Source organism: Schistocerca piceifrons, chromosome 2 (genome assembly GCF_021461385.2).
Source record: "Schistocerca piceifrons isolate TAMUIC-IGC-003096 chromosome 2, iqSchPice1.1, whole genome shotgun sequence".
In the NCBI taxonomy this organism is placed as follows: Eukaryota; Metazoa; Arthropoda; class Insecta; order Orthoptera; family Acrididae; genus Schistocerca; species Schistocerca piceifrons.
The window spans coordinates 364709450-364728613 of NC_060139.1; positions in this window are offsets into that span (position 1 = coordinate 364709450).

Genomic DNA, 19164 nt, shown 5'->3' on the forward strand with positions numbered 1-19164 from the left:
GTGCAATATTTATGACCTATAGTAAAAACACGAAAATGTATAGTGATCATAATATCCTCGTGGAAATGTAAAAATGCATTACACAAGTTTGTATAAAATAGAGTAGTTGACCCTTAGTAGGAAAAAACACCTAATGAAAGCCGCTTTGGTGTTCCATAGCATAAATAGATTATAGTGTGTGTGTGTGTGTGTGTGTGTGTGTGTGTGTGTGTGTGTGTGTGTGCGGGCGCACGCGCGCGCGCATGCACGCATTCATACCCTGGTGTATTTGCTACTCAGTAGGTAAAAAAACACCTAAATAAAATAATTCAAACTCATTTACGTGAATTGAGACAAAGAATTCAAGATGAAATTCATGGTATTCCATCTGAGATGTTGCAGCACTCACCGAGGAATGTCAAGAGCAGAGAGGAAGAGTGTATAGGTACAGGAGGATGGCTGATAAATCCTATGAACATGTCTTGGTTTTTCATTAGTCTTGCTTCCATTATCAAGCACAACATCAAAACTGCCTTTCTGGTGCCTTTACCTTTCCTAAAGCCAAACTGGTTGTCATCTAACAGATCCTGTATATCTATCTATACATGCCTTTAAGGCAAGTTGCAGTGATTCTTATGCTGCTATTAAAATTTTTTATTATAAATTCCCATTTTTTCTGTGTCACCCTATATAACTCCAACAAACAAACAAGAAAATAAAATGTTTAAGTCCATGATACGAATAACAGTTCTCATGTTGTGGAAAGTAGCTGGCATTGTAAACAGTTGAAATCTTTTGAGCTATGATAAATCCATACTTGGAAGTTAGCACTAGACACTAGTTTAAATTAGCACAGAAGGGATATAGCTGGAATGTAGTGGAGCTACCAGTTCCCAGTGAAAACAACTTGTTATCTGAAAATCTTGAGACTCAAATCTGTATATAAACAATTCATAGTTTCTGTTCTATACTTCTCCCCTTTCTTAACTTTGAATTAGCAACTGATAATAGAGAAATAATAAAGTAAAAGTAATGATACAGAAATATTCTGTCACATTCATTGGCAAAGAAGGAATTTATATATATATCATAGCAGAAGGAGGGAAACATACAGGAACATGGCACACGACATTCAAGAGAACTTAAACTCGCAACAAAGATGTGGTGCTGTATTCAAGAAACCGTGGTAATACATATGGTAGAACAGAGAAATTAGCACAGAGCAAAATGTACAGCTGAGAGGCTACTGATTAAAGGAAAAACTTTCCCATGGAGAAATGTACTTATTGAATATTTCATGCCTAATGAACTTTTGATGTAACTTAAATGTGACTGTAAGCTATCTCAGCAAAAAAAAAAAAAAAAAAAAAAAAAAAAAAAAAAAAAAAAAAAAAAAAAAAAAATTGAAAATGGTTCTCCATTCCAGAAAAGGCTCAGCTTATGAATGGATGTGATACAGTATTCTGACTTACTTTGTCACAATACATTATGTCAATTGAATTTAGTAATCATGTGGCACATAGAAGGAACACACATCTTTTTTGAGTCATCAGTCTTCTGATCAGTTTGATGTGACCTGTCACAAATTCCTCTCCTGTGCCACCCTCTTCATCTCAGGATACCACTTGCAACATATATCCTCAATTATTTGCTAGATGTATTCCAACCTCTGCCTTCCTCTGCAGTTTTTACCCTCTACTGCTCCCTCAAGTAGCATGGAAGTTATTCCCTGATGTCTTGACAGATGATCTACCACCCTGTTCCTTCTTCTTTTCAGTTTTTTTCATATATTCCTTTCCTTGCCAATTCTGCAGATAATCTCCTCATTCCTTATCTTATCAGTCCACATAATTTTCAACAGTCTTCTATAGCACCACACCTCAAATACTTTGATTCTCTTCTGTTCGAGTTTTCCCAAAGTCCATGTTTCACTACCATACAATACTATGCTCCAAACATACATTCTCAGAACGTTCTTCCACAAATTAAGGACCATGTTTCATAATAGTAGACTTCTCTTGGCTAGGATTGCCCATTTTGCCAGTGCTAGCATGGTTCTGATGTCCTCCTTGCTCCTTCCACCATCGGTTATTTTGCTGCATACATGATCACCAATCCTGATGTCAAGTTTTTAACTACTCTCATTTCTGCTACTTGTCATTACTTTCATCATTCTTCAATTTAGTCTCAGTCAGTATCCTGTACTCATTAGACTGTTGATTCCATTCAGCAGATCCAGTAATTGTTCTTGACTTTCACTAAGTAAAGCAATGTTGTCAGTGAATCTTAACACTGATATCCTTTCACCTTGAGTTTTAATTCCACTCTTAAACCTTTCTTTTATTTCCATGACTGCTTCCTTGATGTATATATTGAACAGTAGGGGTGAAAGACTACATCCCTGTCTTACACCATTTTAATCCAAGCTTTTGTCCCTGATCTTCCACTCTCATTGTTCCCTCTTGGTTCTTGTGCATATTTTATATTACCCATCTTTCCCTATTGCTTGCCTCTATATTTCTCAGAATTTTGAATATCGGCATGACACTGTTGAATACCATATGATACTGTTGAATGTTATCTCCAGGCTGATAAATCCTATGAACAGGTCTTGATTTTTCTTTAGTCTTGCATCTATTATCAAGCAGAACATCAAAACTGCCTTTCTGGTGCCTTTACCTTTTCTAAAGCCAATCTGATTGTCATCTAACAGATCCTGTATGTCTATCTATACATGCTGTAAATCAAAAGCCCTGCTCCCACTGCAGTTTCTATCTGTATGTGCTGTAAATGGAGGCTAATCTCAACAGCTACTGTAGGGATTTTGATACAGTTTTCACTAACAGACAGACAGACAGACAGATGCATGAGGAATTTTCATGTATATAATTTTATAAATATTCCACGGATATTTCCTGAACAGTGATGAATTAATAGTCCGCCTGTGACTGTGCAATGAAGCCATTGACATTTAGTGGTGAATGGCAGAACTCCCAGGAATGATCCACAAGTCACCACATCATAGCAGTGACGAAAACAGTGCATAACTTGATGTAGATTGGTAGAGTGTGCCCTGTACCTATGTTCTGTGGGAAAGGGTGTTTTGCTCCAGTATTGCACTCTTGTTCCAAGGACACTTGATTGCAATGCCAGGCTGGCACAAGATACCACTGTCAGGAGGGCAGTGTGACCTAATGCTGACTTTGTAAATAATCTGTGATACAGGACATATCAGCTAATAAGAACATATTTTTTGGTACAGAGTTAATGTCAAGAGATGTGAGGGGAAATGCAGGAAAAAGTGACACAGTAAATGTAGCTCAGACTAGACTGGTGCTGGAGTCAGGTGACTGGTATTGGCCAAAACTTGTGCCAAACTGGCACTTCAGTCAAATGACCTTTGGTGGCATGATACCGTACAGCTCTCATCATTGCCATGAGATGTCACTTCAAATGCCAATTAAATATGGATCAGTCAACATTAGCGCCTTCTGAGATCTTTCCTGGCAGTCACTGCTTAAATTTTTTAACTTTTACAAAAGTGATGATATTCATTTACTGAATGTTGTTCTCTGAATTTTAATCATAACTGCACACAGTGAACCATAAACAAAGTTACCACTATGCCAGACAAGTTGTCCAGCTATATGAATTTAGTGCTATTCATGTGAAGCCAAGGCAGGTTTGTAGTGCAAATATAAATATGATAATAAACAACAATAAGGTAACACATCATAATAAGTATCAAATAACAAACATGTAGAATTAATATATATATATAGCATGTGAGAGTAGTGGTTGACTACACATTGATTTTTAGATCTTGTAACCAATTCAGCTGATCTGCCACATTTTCTTATAGGGTACGGTTTTATGATATGGTCCAGAGTCACCTCAGTTACTCCACATTACCAATTAGAGCTGTCCACAAGTCCTGTTCATAAAGCATGGCCTTGATCTTGTGTGGCCATTCAGCCAGAGACAGTGGTCGTGTATGTGTGAGTTGTGTCCTTGTGAATGTGTGCATACTCCAGAAGAAGGCATTTTGGCCTAAAGTTTATTGTCTAGCAGTCTTTTTGTTGTGCATGTCTGCGACTCAACAGCTCCACTGTATAGTGAGTAGCAGTCTACCCTTTTCATAATATTGTCAGTATTCCATTCCGGGTTTTCTATTGTTTAACACTGAACATATGTGTTAATGTAGAAAGTTCCATGTATTTATGAGCAGACAGAAGCTGAATGCAGTCATCAGTAATGTTATCTGAAAAGAAATTGCCTCAAATGGCTTTCACATGTTCATATATACCTGTTAATTTTGTTATACATATTTTTGTTTCTGCCTGTATCTCAAGGTTTACACATTTTCTGAATCTGGCTGTGTTATGGATTAGGAAATAGTTTTCTGCTCCCTAGATCTAATCAAAAAGCTATGGTACATTTAATAGTGTTTTAGCATGTATCGACAGCTGTGGTAACACTGGCTCACTTTTCCATCTTCTTTGACATGTTAATTCAGCTCTGATTAGTTGCTGATAAACTGTAGTATCATTTGTTTATTATCTAAACCTAGTCTGTGACTAAATCAATGTAGTGTTATCAAATTTTAGAAACTATGAGGGTTGCACAGAAATTAATGCTGCAGGACAGTTTCAAAATGGCGTCTGTAGGTGATGTAAGTTACAAGCGTCATACTGTCATTGAATTTCTCACTGCAGAGAAAGAAACTGTGAGGAATATTCACATGTATCGACAAACCTGCTGTCAACTGTAGTACAGTTAGTCACTGGGCATGGGGGGTGAGGTCATCGAAAGGGGGAGCTCCACGATTTGCAGCAGTCGGGGTGACCATCCACACCTGTCACACCTTACCTACTCCCCTCAGACTTCCCCTGTTTGGACCATTAACGGATGACATTCATGGAAGACATTTTGAGGACAATGAGGTGATTCACACAGTGAAGCAGTGGCTCCACGACCAGAACAAGAATTGGTACTGACAGTGCCCTTGCTTCGTGTTGGAGGATGGCCATAGAATGGGATGGAGATTATATGCAAAAATAGGGTGTGTAGATAAAACACCATTCATTTGTGTGTGTAATTCTCATTATGTTCAATAAAGAACAATTGAAGAAAAAAATGCAGTGCATTACTTTCTGGACAACCCTTGTACCAAATCTATTCTCAGTAATCTAAAAAAATGCACTGAGCCCATGTTAAATCAATCAGAAATGATCATGTATTTAACAGATCATTAATGAAGTTCAATGAATCAATTATTTCCAAAAACTGAGGTAAATAACAATAATTTAAACAGATAAAATGAACAAGCATAATACTGATTGGTTTATTTTTATTAAGGCAGTCATTTCAGAACTATAATATAACATAATTGACTATAAAAGTAGCTAAAAAAGGTGCCAAGTTCAGAAATAAAATAGCTTTATTCTATAAACTTTTTGGGTTGGTTTATTTAACATGACATCCTCTCTGTAACACATCGTCATAGCATCAGCTGAGGTTGTTAAACAGTTACTTGCTTTTTCTCTAGCTGTTTTAAGCTTGCCTCTCCTACCATGTCAACTTTATTTTTTTTTCATTGTCAAGCATTCAAGAAGATTTTTTCTGTTTAGTGAGACAATTCCACATTTTCAAACCCAGAAATAAGATTTTGAACCTGGTCCCTTTTAGGCCCTTCATAAATTTCTTTAGTAGCACAGGAAACAGTTTTCGGCCTCTTAGGGAAAGAATTTTATTTAAAAAGAGTAATAAATTTTTAAGTCTTGGTAGGTAACAAAATAAATAAAATTTCAACCTATAGTTGTTTGGACCAGAGCTACCCCAAAAACATGGGACAATGTTACCAAATTGTGAAATATAATCTATGTCTCAAACTGACACGAAGAATTACAAATTTCTGCTTTTACACGTCAATCTAAACAAACGCAGTAATAACAAAAGCTCCTTGCAAACATTAAAATGACTTCTGTAACAGATGAGTAGATGGAACACCACTATTCTGCCTCAACTAACATATCTGTCACACAACAAGTGCTGCTGCAGGGACAAATGTGTGAACTACTGAAGCACTGAAAAAGCGATGTAAGTAGTGCTGATTATCATTTCCACACATATTCATTGACTTGTGTATGAGTTATGTGACACACAGCCTTTACTTTTTTTCCCTCTGGGCCAGTGTTACCCTAGCTAACTTTGGCTTTGAACCTGTTATTTATGAGATATTTTTCAGTTTATGTTTGTTCTGAGATTTTCATGAAGGGATGTTGGTAGGCATTGAGACATTTTGAATTACAGCAAACTTAAAATTTTCAAAGTTACTGTCAGAAGTAAAATGAAATGAAATGAAATGAGCGCATCACATTGTTGGCTGGGAGGCTCCATCCGGGGAAGTTTGGCCGCCGAGTCTGATTTCAGTTGATGCCACATTGGGCGACTTGCATGCTGGTGATGAGGATGAAATCATGATTAGGATGGCACAACATCCAGTCCATGAGCGGAGAAAATCTCCAACCCAGCCGGGAATCGAACCCGGGCCCGCTGCATGGCAGGCAAGCACATTACCACTCAGCTAAGCAGGAGGTAATAAGCAATCTCGATGCAGAAGGACAAGCTCACTTTATCTGATGCTATATTCAAAGCAGTTATATCACAACTTGCCAGTATGACCATTACTGCTCAAGCACCACAACATATTTGTGAGGTAATTTCATCACTCTCATCCCCTCATTTTCCCCCTAGTGTTCAAATTTCAATGTCAGTAGTTTCATCATGACAACTGTGAGATCAGCATCCAGAACACTGGTGTAGAAATGATCTTGTATTCCTATAATGTACTTTCAGGAATAGACAGCAGGCTAATGTAACACCTCCAAGTTAAATGTTTTATTTCGTAATGTCTCACTTGGCCAGTCTCCCCTTGCAAATGTTTAACTTCTTCTTCTTATTCTTATTCTCATCATCATCATCATTATTATTATTTCTTTCCTTTCTCAGATGTTATGTCTGGTTAAAAATGGAAAGTGACACAGACCTTGATCAAGCGTGACTTCCTTTTAACTGTACAGTATATGTTACATTGCATTTAAGAACTTTCGGGTAATTGAATATGTATCAATAATTACAGATTTCTGTAGCTGTATGTATAAGTTTGGATGCAGCTGTATTGCGTTGATGTACTGGTGGTTATTGTGTGGTATGACTCCTGTAGTTGATAGTATAATTGGTATAATGTCAACTTTATCCTGATGCCACATGTCCTCAGCCAGTTGGATGAATTTTTCAATTTTTTCTCCTGTTTTCTTTTGTATATTTGTTGTATTGGGTATGGATATTTCAATTAGTTGTGTTAATTTATTCTTTTTATTGGTGAGTATGATGTCAGGTTTGTTATGTGGTGGTGTTTTATCTGTTATAATGGTTCTGTTCCAGTATAATTTGTATTCATCATTCTCCAGTACATTTTGTGGTGCATACTTGTATGTGGGAACATATTGTTTTATAAGTTTATGTTGTAAGGCAAGCTGTTGATGTATTATTTTTGCTACATTGTCATGTCTTCTGGGGTATTCTGTATTTGCTAGTATTGTACATCTGCTTGTGATGTGATCTACTGTTTCTATTTGTTGTTTGCAAAGTCTGCATTTATCTGTTGTGGTATTGGGATCTTTAATAATATGCTTGCTGTAATATCTGGTATTTATTGTTTGATCCTGTATTGCAATCATGAATCCTTCCGTCTCACTGTATGTATTGCCTTTTCTTAGCCATGTGTTGGATGCGTCTTGATCGGTGTGTGGCTGTGTTAGATGATACGGGTGCTTCCCATGTAGTGTTTTCTTTTTCCAGTTTACTTTCTTCATATCTGTTGATGTTATGTGATCTAAAGGGTTGTAGAAGTGGTTATGAAATTGCAGTGGTGTAGCCGATGTATTTATATGAGTGATTGCTTTGTGTATTTTGCTAGTTTCTGCTCGTTCTAGAAAGAATTTTCTTAAATTGTCTACCTGTCCATAATGTAGGTTTTTTATGTCTATAAATCCCCTTCCTCCTTCCTTTCTGCTTAATGTGAATCTTTCTGTTGCTGAATGTATGTGATGTATTCTATATTTGTGGCATTGTGATCGTGTAAGTTAATTGCGTGCTTCTAGGTCTGTGTTACTCCATTTCACTACTCCAAATGAGTATGTCAATATTGATATAGCATACATATTTATAGCTTTTGTCTTGTTTCTTGCTGGCAATTCTGTTTTCAGTATTTTTGTTAGTATTTGTCTATATTTTTCTTTTAGTTCTTCTTTAATATTTGTATTATCTATTCCTATTTTTTGTCTGTATCCTAGATATTTATAGGCATCTGTTTTTTCCATCACTTCTATGCAGTCGCTGTGGTTATCCAATATGTAATCTTCTTGTTTAGTGTGTTTTCCCTTGACTATGCTATTTTTCTTACATTTGTCTGTTCCAAATGCCATATTTATATCATTGCTGAATACTTCTGTTATCTTTAGTAATTGGCTGAGTTGTTGATTTGTTGCTGCCAATAGTTTTAGATCATCCATGTATAGCAAATGTTTGATTTTGTGTGGGTATGTTCCAGTAATATTGTATCCTTCATGAAATCCTCCCCACTCCACCATGAGTGTCTTTCCACCATCCACCTAACCTTCGTAACCTCTTAGTTCATCCCTATGAAATCCCCAAACCATCTTCCCTACCCTCTGGCTCCTACCCTTGTAATGCACCCTCCCACCACCACCTACTCCAGTCCTATAACCCGGAAGGTGTACACCAGGACCGGCCAGAAATTCTGCACGCGTGCGGTGCTCCTGCACATGTGCAACTTCCGGGTCACAGCGTGCACGTCACAGCCGTCAGCGTTCATGTAGTGCATGTTTCTACCCACAGATGTCACTTTATCCACTCTGTACGGGCGCATTCTAGTGTTCTTTCCACAGCTTGCAAGCCAACCATGGGAAGGTATTTCGCGTATTAAACATTTAAAATACTGTCACAGTCTACTCATTGAGACGTCTACTTTTATGTTAACAGTTTAACCCAGTAAGACAAGTAATACAGTTAACAACCGTGGGTTTTTATTAAGGCAGTTTGACTGACGGCATGTAAATACGAGTAATGTTTTTGATCTAGTATTTAAGAAAGAGAGCACTTAGTGACTTCCAACAAACCTTATTCATGATTTCAAATAACTTTAAACTAATGCAAGGTTTCCTATAACTAATTCTCGGTGCCCTCAGCTACACCGACATAATTTGTCTCACTGACCTCTGAACAGAATGATAACTGCAGACCTCTTGATGATCACCTGTTATTTCAATACCATTATTGCTACATCTTTCATCAGCTCCGTCTGAAATCTGCATAATAACCGACAATTAGATGAATGTTACGTTTTATCGACTTCAGCTGAGCGTAGCCCTTCACACATTAAAAAAACCCTAAATGTAAGTATACATTGGAACAATTGGTTTAATGACCAAGTTTCCTTATAATAATTTAACATAGAGCAGAATGAGGCACTAATGCACAGTTAGTAAACAATAATTATTATGAAAGGAATAAATCCAAACACTTTCATCACTGGTCATGAGAAATGACAATCGAGTTGATGTGTCTCATCCATTTTCTTAAGGACATTTAAATTTGCTTGCCATTCTTCACTCTTGAGTACACTACACTCGTCTTTGTGATATATATTGTAGTGTCTTTCAATTGAAAACTTACGCTGGCCGTGTATTATTCAGCGGCATAGCAAACACTGTGAGTTTTCACCAACGGCTACAAAAAAAAAATTGCAGTTCCCAGTCATTTTTAAATGACTGAGAACATTGATCTCCCGTCCTTTGCTTTTTACCGTACCTGCCATTTCTCAGTACTTCTCTGTTAAGGGTACAGTTGCCAGGGGTAAACGAGACTGGGTATGTTGCGCTCTTGCTTGTACCACATAAACAGGGAAGTGGAGCTGCCGCCGTTCATTTAGGACACATGTCTAATAACAGATGTCGCTGTCGCTCACTGTCGCACTCGTGCGCACATGTGCAGCACTTCCGCACGTCTGCACACTGTGCAGCGTTTGGTCGGCCCTGGTGTACACGCTCAAAGGCAGAGCCACGTGTGAAAGCACCCACGTGATTTACCAACTGACCTGCCTACGCTGTGAAGCTTTCTATGTGGGAATGACCAGCAACAAACTGTCCATTCGCATGAATGGACACAGGCAGACAGTGTTTGTTGGTAATAAGGATCACCCTGTGGCTAAACATGTCTTGGTGCATGGCCAGCACATCTTGGCACAGTGTTACACTGTCCGGGTTATCTGGATACTTCCCACTAACACCAACCTGTCAGAACTCCGGAGATGGGAACTTGCCCTTCAGTATATCCTCTCTTCTCATTATCCACCAGGCCTCAACCTCCGCTAATTTCAAGTTGCCGCCGCTCATACCTCACCTGTCTTTCAACAACTTCTTTGCCTCTTTACTTCCGCCTCGACTGACATCTCTGCCCAAACTCTTTGCCTTCACAAATGTCTGCTTGTGTCTGTGTATGTGCAGACGGATTTGTGTGTGTGTGCGAGTGTATACCTGTCCTTTTTTCCCCGTAAGGTAAGTCTTTCTGCTCCCGGGATTGGAATGACTCCTTACCCTCTCCCGTAAAACCCACATCCTTTCGTCTTTCCCTCTCCTTCCCTCTTTCCTGATGAAGTAACCGTTTGTTGCGAAAGCTTGAATTTTGTGTGTATGTTTGTGTTTGTTTGTGTGTCTATCGACCTGCCAGCACTTTTGTTTGGTAAGTCTCATTATCTTTGTTTTTAGATATATTTTTCCCACGTGGAATGTATCCATAATTTGTATTATTTAGCATGTTGGTTCAAAAATGGTTCAAATGGCTCTGAGCACTATGGGACTTAACATCTATGGTCATCAGTCACCTAGAACTTAGAACTACTTGAACCTAACTAACCTAAGGACATCACACAACACCCAGTCATCACGAGGCAGAGAAAATCCCTAACCCCGCCGGGAATCGAACCCGGGAACCCGGGTGCGGGAAGCGAGAATGCTATCGCACGACCACGAGCTGTGGACTTAGCATGTTGGATAGTGGGTTCAGAGCAAGGCAGAACCAGAAAGGACTTAATGAGTCTTCTTGGTATATTCCACGCTTAATCTGTATTGGCTGTGATGTGATATTATTTGAATTTGTTTGGATATTAAGTGTGGTTTTCCAATTTTTCATTACTATATTTAGGAACTGTATCAATTTAGGATCTACTTTGTATATTTCCAATATTTGTAGTAACCATGAGTGGGGCACACTATCAAAAGCTTTTTTGTAATCAATGTATGTGTAGTGTAGTGACCTTTGTTTAGTTTTAGCTTGATATGTCACCTCTGCATCTATCATCAGTTGCTCTTTACATCCTCGTGCTCCTTTGCAACAGCGTTTTTGTTCTTCATTTATAATTTTGTTCTGTGTTGTATGTGTCATTAATTTCTGTGTAATGACTGAAGTTAATATTTTGTATATTGTTGGTAGGCATGTTATGGGGCGATATTTAGCTGGGTTTGCTGTGTCTGCTAGATCTTTAGGTTTCAGATAAGTTAGTCCATGTGTAAGTGTGTCAGGGAATGTGTATGGGTCTGCAATGTAACTGTTAAATAATTTAGTTAGATGTGAATGTGTTGAAGTGAACTTCTTTAGCCAGAAATTTGCTCTTTTATCTTTTCCAGGGGCTTTCCAATTGTGAGTAGAATTAATTGCTTGGGTGACTTCATGTTGCAAAATTATCACTTCAGGCATTTGTGGTATCATCTTGTATGTGTCTGTTTCTGCTTGTATCCACCATGCATGCCTGTTATGTTGTACTGGGTTTGACCATATGTTGCTCCAGAAGTGTTCCATGTCTGTTATGTTTGGTGGATTGTCTATTTTAATGTGTGTGTTATCTATTGTCTGGTAAAATTTCTTTTGGTTTGTGTTGAATGTTTGGTTTTGTTTCCTTCTATTTTCACTTTTTTTGTATGTTCTAAGTCATTTGGCCAATGCTTTTAATTTCTGCTTCTTTTCATCTAATTGCTCTATCGCTTCTTGTTGTGAGATTTTACCTAACCTTTTTTGTTTTTCTTCTGACATTTCATTTCTTATAAATTGTGTTAGCTGTCTGATGTCTTTTCTCAGTTTTTCTATTCTGATCTGTAGCCTGTGTTGCCATGCTGGTTTTGTGGGTTTCTTCTGTGTGTTGGTTGGTTCTGATCTCTGCCTAGTGTGTATATTTAGTGTAGTGAGTGCTCCTATATAAACCAGTAGTTGTAACTCTTCCATAGTTGTGTGTTCATTTATTTTGTTGTGTATGATTGTGTTGATAGTTTCTATTGTTGTTTCGACTTGTGGGTTATTTGGCGGTCTATGCAAGAATGGTCTAATGTCTGTATTTGTGTCTTTGTATTCTATATATGTCAGCTGAAATTTTTCTTCTATATCAAACATGTGTGTCACTTCGTGATCTATTTGTGCTTGTTCTGGTGGCTGTCTTAAGATTTCGTTTTCCTCAGATTGTTTAATTGATGCATGTTGTTCTTTTTTGTTTGCTTTGGGGTGTTTGAGTCCATTACTGTATTTTCTTCTTCTTCTGATTGCACATTATTTTGTTCCAGTATTTGTTGTACTTGTTGTTTGATGTTTTCTAATTCTGACTGGGGTATCCTGTTATTTTTTATCATTACACGGATCTGATCAGCTAGTCGTTGTTCTGTTAAAAATTTTAATTCTGGGTATCTCATAATAAATGTTGTGTATACTTGTGATCTGTATCCAGCTGTGTTGGTTCCTAGGTTTATTGCTTGGTAATAACAGAACATGAGGTGTCGATTAACTTCATCTGACCATCTCATCCTCTGTCTTTGTTTTCCTTCTAGGGTGGTTGCAGGAAGCATATCCTGCAAAACACCTCTATTTGGATTTAAATCATTTTCCAGTTGGCTAGCAGTGTCATTACCATTGTGGGTGGGCATAGGGTTCAAGCGTCGTCCCCGACCATGACGGCGCTGGTCTGAGGCTTCATTAGTTCTGTCCTGAACCAACTAATCACACTAAAAGGAGGGTTAGCCCTGTTAGTGGTTTGTTCTTTTCGTCGCCTTTTACGACTGGCAGAACATACCGGAGGCCTATTCTTTTCCCGGGCCTCCATTATTATTATTATTATTATTATTATTATTATTATTATTATTATTATTTATAGGTTTCCTGTCACAACAGTCAAATGTGTTAAACAATGAATAAGGACAGCCTGTAATCATGGATTCTTTTGCCTTTCCCATTAGGCATTACAATATGGATGTTATATATTCAAGTATAATCTGCTGCTGCTGCTGTATTATATTGAACAGACAACAACAAAAGAATGTAGTAACTACCTGCTATATTTCCTTATTGCAGAAATTTAGTTTTTGTTTTTGTTGGATTACCAGTTTTTTCTGCAGTTCTTACAAGTCGAAAATATAAAATGCCAACGATTCCATTCATAAGTGTCATAATTTCTGTAGAACAATTATATATATGGTCTATATTTTTGTAACTCATTTTGTGACAGGATCGCCAGACACTGCAGTAATGCTACTAAATTTCCAATTGGTAGACTTTTTTTTAATATTTGTCTACCCTGCCCTCATTACAGGTAAATTCCTCTCATTTTGGGGTATGAGTGACCTGACCTTCCTTCTTTCTTATTCATCTTCTATCTGACCCTCTCTCATTTCCAAGGAAGGAACTCTTAATTCTAAAAACTAGGTAGTGTGTTGCTGTTGTTTAATATCAGTATTACACATGTCACCTCCTGAAGGCTGCCAATTGTGTCTGAAATGTATTAGACAGTATGACAATCTTCTCACCTGCCCTTTTTCAGTCTCCAGATCATTGGGGTGAAACAACACATTTCTCTGTAACACTGCCAATTGTTGCTATAAGAAAAGTTTAAAGTTACAGGGTTGGCATGTTAGCAGAAAGACATCATGAAAACCATATACACTGTGTTGCAAGAGAAATGTTCAATATTCAGCGATATAACAGGAACAATCATTCAAATCAAAAGGGTATACTTTTGTACGACATTCATGTGTGATAGTTCAACTGAAATATTGCTCACTGAACATGAAAAAATGCTTTGAAAGACTACCAAAACTGAACTGAATGGAGAAAAGCAATATGAGTAGTATAAAACAAATCACATTTTAACTGTGATACATGTGCACTGAAAAAAGAAAATAATGTAATCTCAAAGTGTAATATGGAGCTATTGCAGATATATAAACTTATCCACTTCACATACAGAATGTTATATAATCCTCGCCAGTACAGTATGACCTCTCTCTCTGAAAGTAACATTTTAACAGCTGCCCAGTTTCATCTCTGTGAATGATCTTCTAACAAGTAAGCAATACATTATCTCACAAACTCAGTTCTGGTAGAACTAAACAAGGTATTTTCTGTATTCTTGCCAATGCTTTTGATTCTGTAGATCATAAAATCGTACCAGAGAAACTGTTGGTATATATGGTGTATCTTGACAATATAAAACAGGTTCTTCAACTCTTGAAAAACTGTATGTAATTATGCTGATGACATGAGTCTACTGATAAAGGGTCCCCAATGCATTCAAACCAGGCACAGTCAGAAGAATAATAGAACAGGCTTACAACTGTTTCACAACAAATAACTTAACCCTTAATTTTATGAAGACTTGTTTTACGCAACAAAAAATGTGACATGCAAGTAATGGCACTAGAAATAATTACATTCACACTGGATGAGGCTCCACAAGTGATGTTTCTAGTCATTAAGATGAATAATTAATTGAGGGGGCACTAGCATATGGATAAGTTAACTAAAAAGATCAGTTCCACCTGCTTTGCACTTAGAAAGTTTTCGTATCGTCTAGACCCACAGGTGAGATTGCTAGCATTCTTTTACTGAATACTGTCCTATGGCATAGTCTTCAGGGGGCAATGAAACTAAGATCAAAAAAGTGTTTATTCTACAGGAGTGTGCAGTGAGAATATAAAAAAACTGATGACTCAACATCTTTCAGGAGGTGACTATGCCTCTCTATCTAGAAAGTATCATTTCCTGGTGCAATATCTGTTACAGGTTACCAGCATATATCAGACAGGAAACTGAAAATCTCAATGATCCAAAGTAAAAGAATCTTAGATTACCCACTACTACTACTATTTATCATCAGAATATTTGGACACAGCATAAAAATTCTATGTAACTCTAATGTTTAATATAAACAGTTTTTGACTCTGCCAACATACAGAATGATGACATCTATCTGTTTACATTTACATAAATGTACAATGTCTATGATCATCATCAAAGGTGCGATTGTATTGGTCATCAACTGAAATTTGTGACTGGAATGATGATTATTTTTGGTAGGGAGGATACAGCATGTTATCTTGGATGGAGAGTTACCGACAGACATGGATGTAGCTTCATGTGTGCCCAAGGGAGGTGTATTAGAAGTCTTGCTGATCATGTTGTACATGAATGACCTTGGAAACAAAATTAATAGTAACATCAAATTTTTTGTGGATGATGCAGTTATCTACAATGAAATAAGACCGACTGAATCTGCACAAAGATTCAGCCAAATCTTAACAATGTTCCACAGTGGTAGTATGACTGGCTACTTGCTTTAAATGTAATTCATAGTAATTCTTGTTGTTGTGGTCTTCAGTCCACAGAATGGGTTTGAGGCAACTCTCCATGCCACTCTATCATGTGCAAGCTTCTTCATCTCCCAGTACCAACTGCAACCTACATCCTTCTGAATCTGCTTAGTGTATTCATCTGTTGGTCTCCCTCTGCAATCTTTACCCTCCACACTGCCTGCCAATACTAAATTGGTGATCCTTGATGCCTCAGAACATGTCCTACCAACCGATCCCTTCTTCTAGTCAAGTTGTGCCACAAATTTCTCTTCTCCCCAATTCTGTTCAATACCTCCTCATTAGTTGTATGATACACCCATCTAATCTTCAGCATACTTCTGTAGCAACACATTTCAAAAGCTTCTCTTCTCCTCTCTTCTTGTCTAAACTATTTATTGTCCACCTTTCATTTCCATTCTTAACAACAGTATTATGAAAAGTATAAACTGTGACCCATCCGTTAGAGGAGATGTTCAATCACAGACAAGCTCAATGATAAGATTGTTTGTTATACATTTAAGCTTTTAGACTAAAGGTGAAGTAGAAAACACACATTATCCTACATTCCTGTAACTGCCCTGACCTCAATGCACCCAGTAGTCTTTTCCCCCTTTTCTCTACCTCTCTCCTCTTCCACTTTTCACTTCCCTCCCCCAACCCTCACCCCTTTGCCCCATGCCATAAACCTCCTGAAGTTACCATCTGTTCCCAAAAGACCAGATACCATTGGTAACCATGCAGCTTCTCTAGAATGAATTGATAATTAAATCGACACCCTAGCTGCAAACAGGTGTTGGTATACATCATTGGGGACATGTTGAAAATGTGTGCCCCAACCAGGACTCGAACCCAGGATCTCCTGCTTACATGGCAGACACACTATCCATCTGAGCCACTGAAGGCACAGAGGATAGCACGACTGCAGGGACTATCTCACGCATGCCTCCCACGAGACCCATATTCCCAAAATGTCCACACCACTAAATTCATAGTGTGCCTAATAGATGTTTGCCCATCACACTCATTACTCGTGGCAGATTAATCTGCCAAGTCCCGTACGAGTTGGGGTTTGAGAGCCGGTCAGGGCACACATTTTCAACATGTCCCCAATGATGTATACTAATGCCTGTTTGCAGCTAGGGTGTCGATTTAATCATCAATTGTTTCAACTGTGCCTGTCTGCAACTCACCATTTCCTCTACATGGTGAGTAGCAGTCTATACTTTTCTTCTTCTTCTTCTTCTTCTTCTTCTTCTTCTTCTTATTATTATTATTATTATTATTATTATTCCATCCTGGAATTCTCATTGTTAGAAGTAATTCTCACAGTTGTCAGTATAATTCAGTTATCACTTATTCCATCCTGGACTTCTAATTGTTAGAAGTAATTCTCACAGTTGTCAGTGTAATTCAATTATCACTGGTCAATTTCTTGTGACATAAGTAGTCTGCAGTGGCTACTCATGGCTGTTATATAACTTGACACAGTTCACATTCATAATGGGGTTTTTAGAAATGATGTATGAATGAATGAAAAAGACAGTGGATAGATTAGTGATAAGACTATAACAAAACCTGGAAAATGGGATCAAGACCAAACTGAAACAGAGCATTGGTTTTCTGAGTTTGAAATGTAAAATTATGCCAAATTGGCAAATAAACTGGGTGTGAAATGAGACTGGGGGAGGGGGGGGGGGTGATCGGACATAGGGGGGGGGGGGGGGTGGAGACTGTTGGGTGGAGGGTGTTGGGACAGTATGTTATCTTATTACCATAGGCTGAGGCCAGGATAATTACGGGAGTAGAGAATGTGTTGTAAGGATAACTCCCATCTGCGCAATTCAGAAAAGCTGGTGATGGAGGGAAGGATCCAGGTGTCTCAGGTAGTGAAGTAACCATTGAAGTCAAGTGTGTTATGTTCAGCTGCATGCTGTGCCACAGGGTGGCCATTTATCCTGGTGGACAGCTGGGTGTTAGTAACACCAGTAAAAAAAATCTGTGCAATGATTGCAGCCGAGCAGGTAGATCACTGGCGGAGACCTCCTTCCACGCAGTCACTACAATTCATCAGAATAGTGCAGAGTCTGCAGGTAGGATGATTAGGTCAGGATTTGTTTTGGGGTTGTGTATGTCTGTCCTTTCTTCTACTGAAAGACTGGTGTTCTGAGAAAGGGATCTGGGGAAGGTTAGTGAGGCTAAGTTGGAGGTAAGGAATTCCTGGAACATGACCAGCAGGTGGTTATGTGGGAGAGAGGAAGGATCACACTTGGATGGTGGTATGAGCTGGAAGATGCAGGGTTCAAGGTTGGAACTACGTTGGTTTTGGTTGGATGGATTGGCAACAAAGAATGCTTCCATTGAAGAGACTGGGAGAAGGAGAGTAGGTCTTTGACAAGTCCATCATTGTTACATATGAGTGTAGGGCTAAAGGTGAGGCCTTTGGATAGCCGCATCCCCCAAAACTCCCTACCCTGTTGGAGTCTAGTCCCTGCACACTCCACCAGACAGCATTTCTCTCCCTCTCCACCCCCATCCACACACTACTATTCCTTTTCCTTTCCCATCCCCCCCCCCCCCCCCCCCCACCCCCCAGATTGCTGTTTGTATCCCATGTGATGTTGCATTCCAGCCCGAGATACTGTAGTTGGCAGTCGTGTGCGCGTGAGGTGTACTTGCTTATGTGTGTATATGAAGGTTGTGTGTGTCTTCTCTTTACTGATGAAGGCTGTGGCCAAAAGCTACATGTGAGTGTCTTCTGATCATGCCTGTTTGCAACTTGATATGTCTTCTTTATGGTAAGTAGCAATCTGTATTTTCCTGCATTGCTGATATTCCTACAAGGAGTTTCCATTGTTTGATAATGCAATGTAAGTGTGACTTGTATGAAAGTGAAGTTACTTGGTCATGGGGACACCTAGGATGCAAAGAGATGACATGGAAAAAAAAGTAGCAATTTAAATTGCACTCACTACATATGGTGTCTTGATGTTACTGGTGGGTACCCTGCAAGGATACTCCATAGATCCAAATTCAGAAAAAAAATTTTATCAATGGAGAAATTATTTCTCAGAAACACAGTCAAAATTAGTACCACAATTTTTGTGTAAGATCTTGTTGTTAACAAGTGTAAGACATAGATGTTCCAGTCAAGGAAACATATACCCACATCTGCTGCCAGATAAATGAACACACTTTTGAAGATAAGATTGGGTTTCTGTCCTGCCATGACTCCATAGATATCTTCTCCGAGGATCTATAGCCCTGAGTAGGTTTCACATTAAATTCTTGATTGGTCTTTTTTTATAATTCTCTCTCTCTCTTTTCTGCTGAAGGACCCCTAGTTTCGAAACATGGTGTTTATATGATTGATTTGTAACAGTGTCTACTGACTAGTGAGAATGATAGGTAACAAGAGTGAGGTTGGGGGATGGAAGAT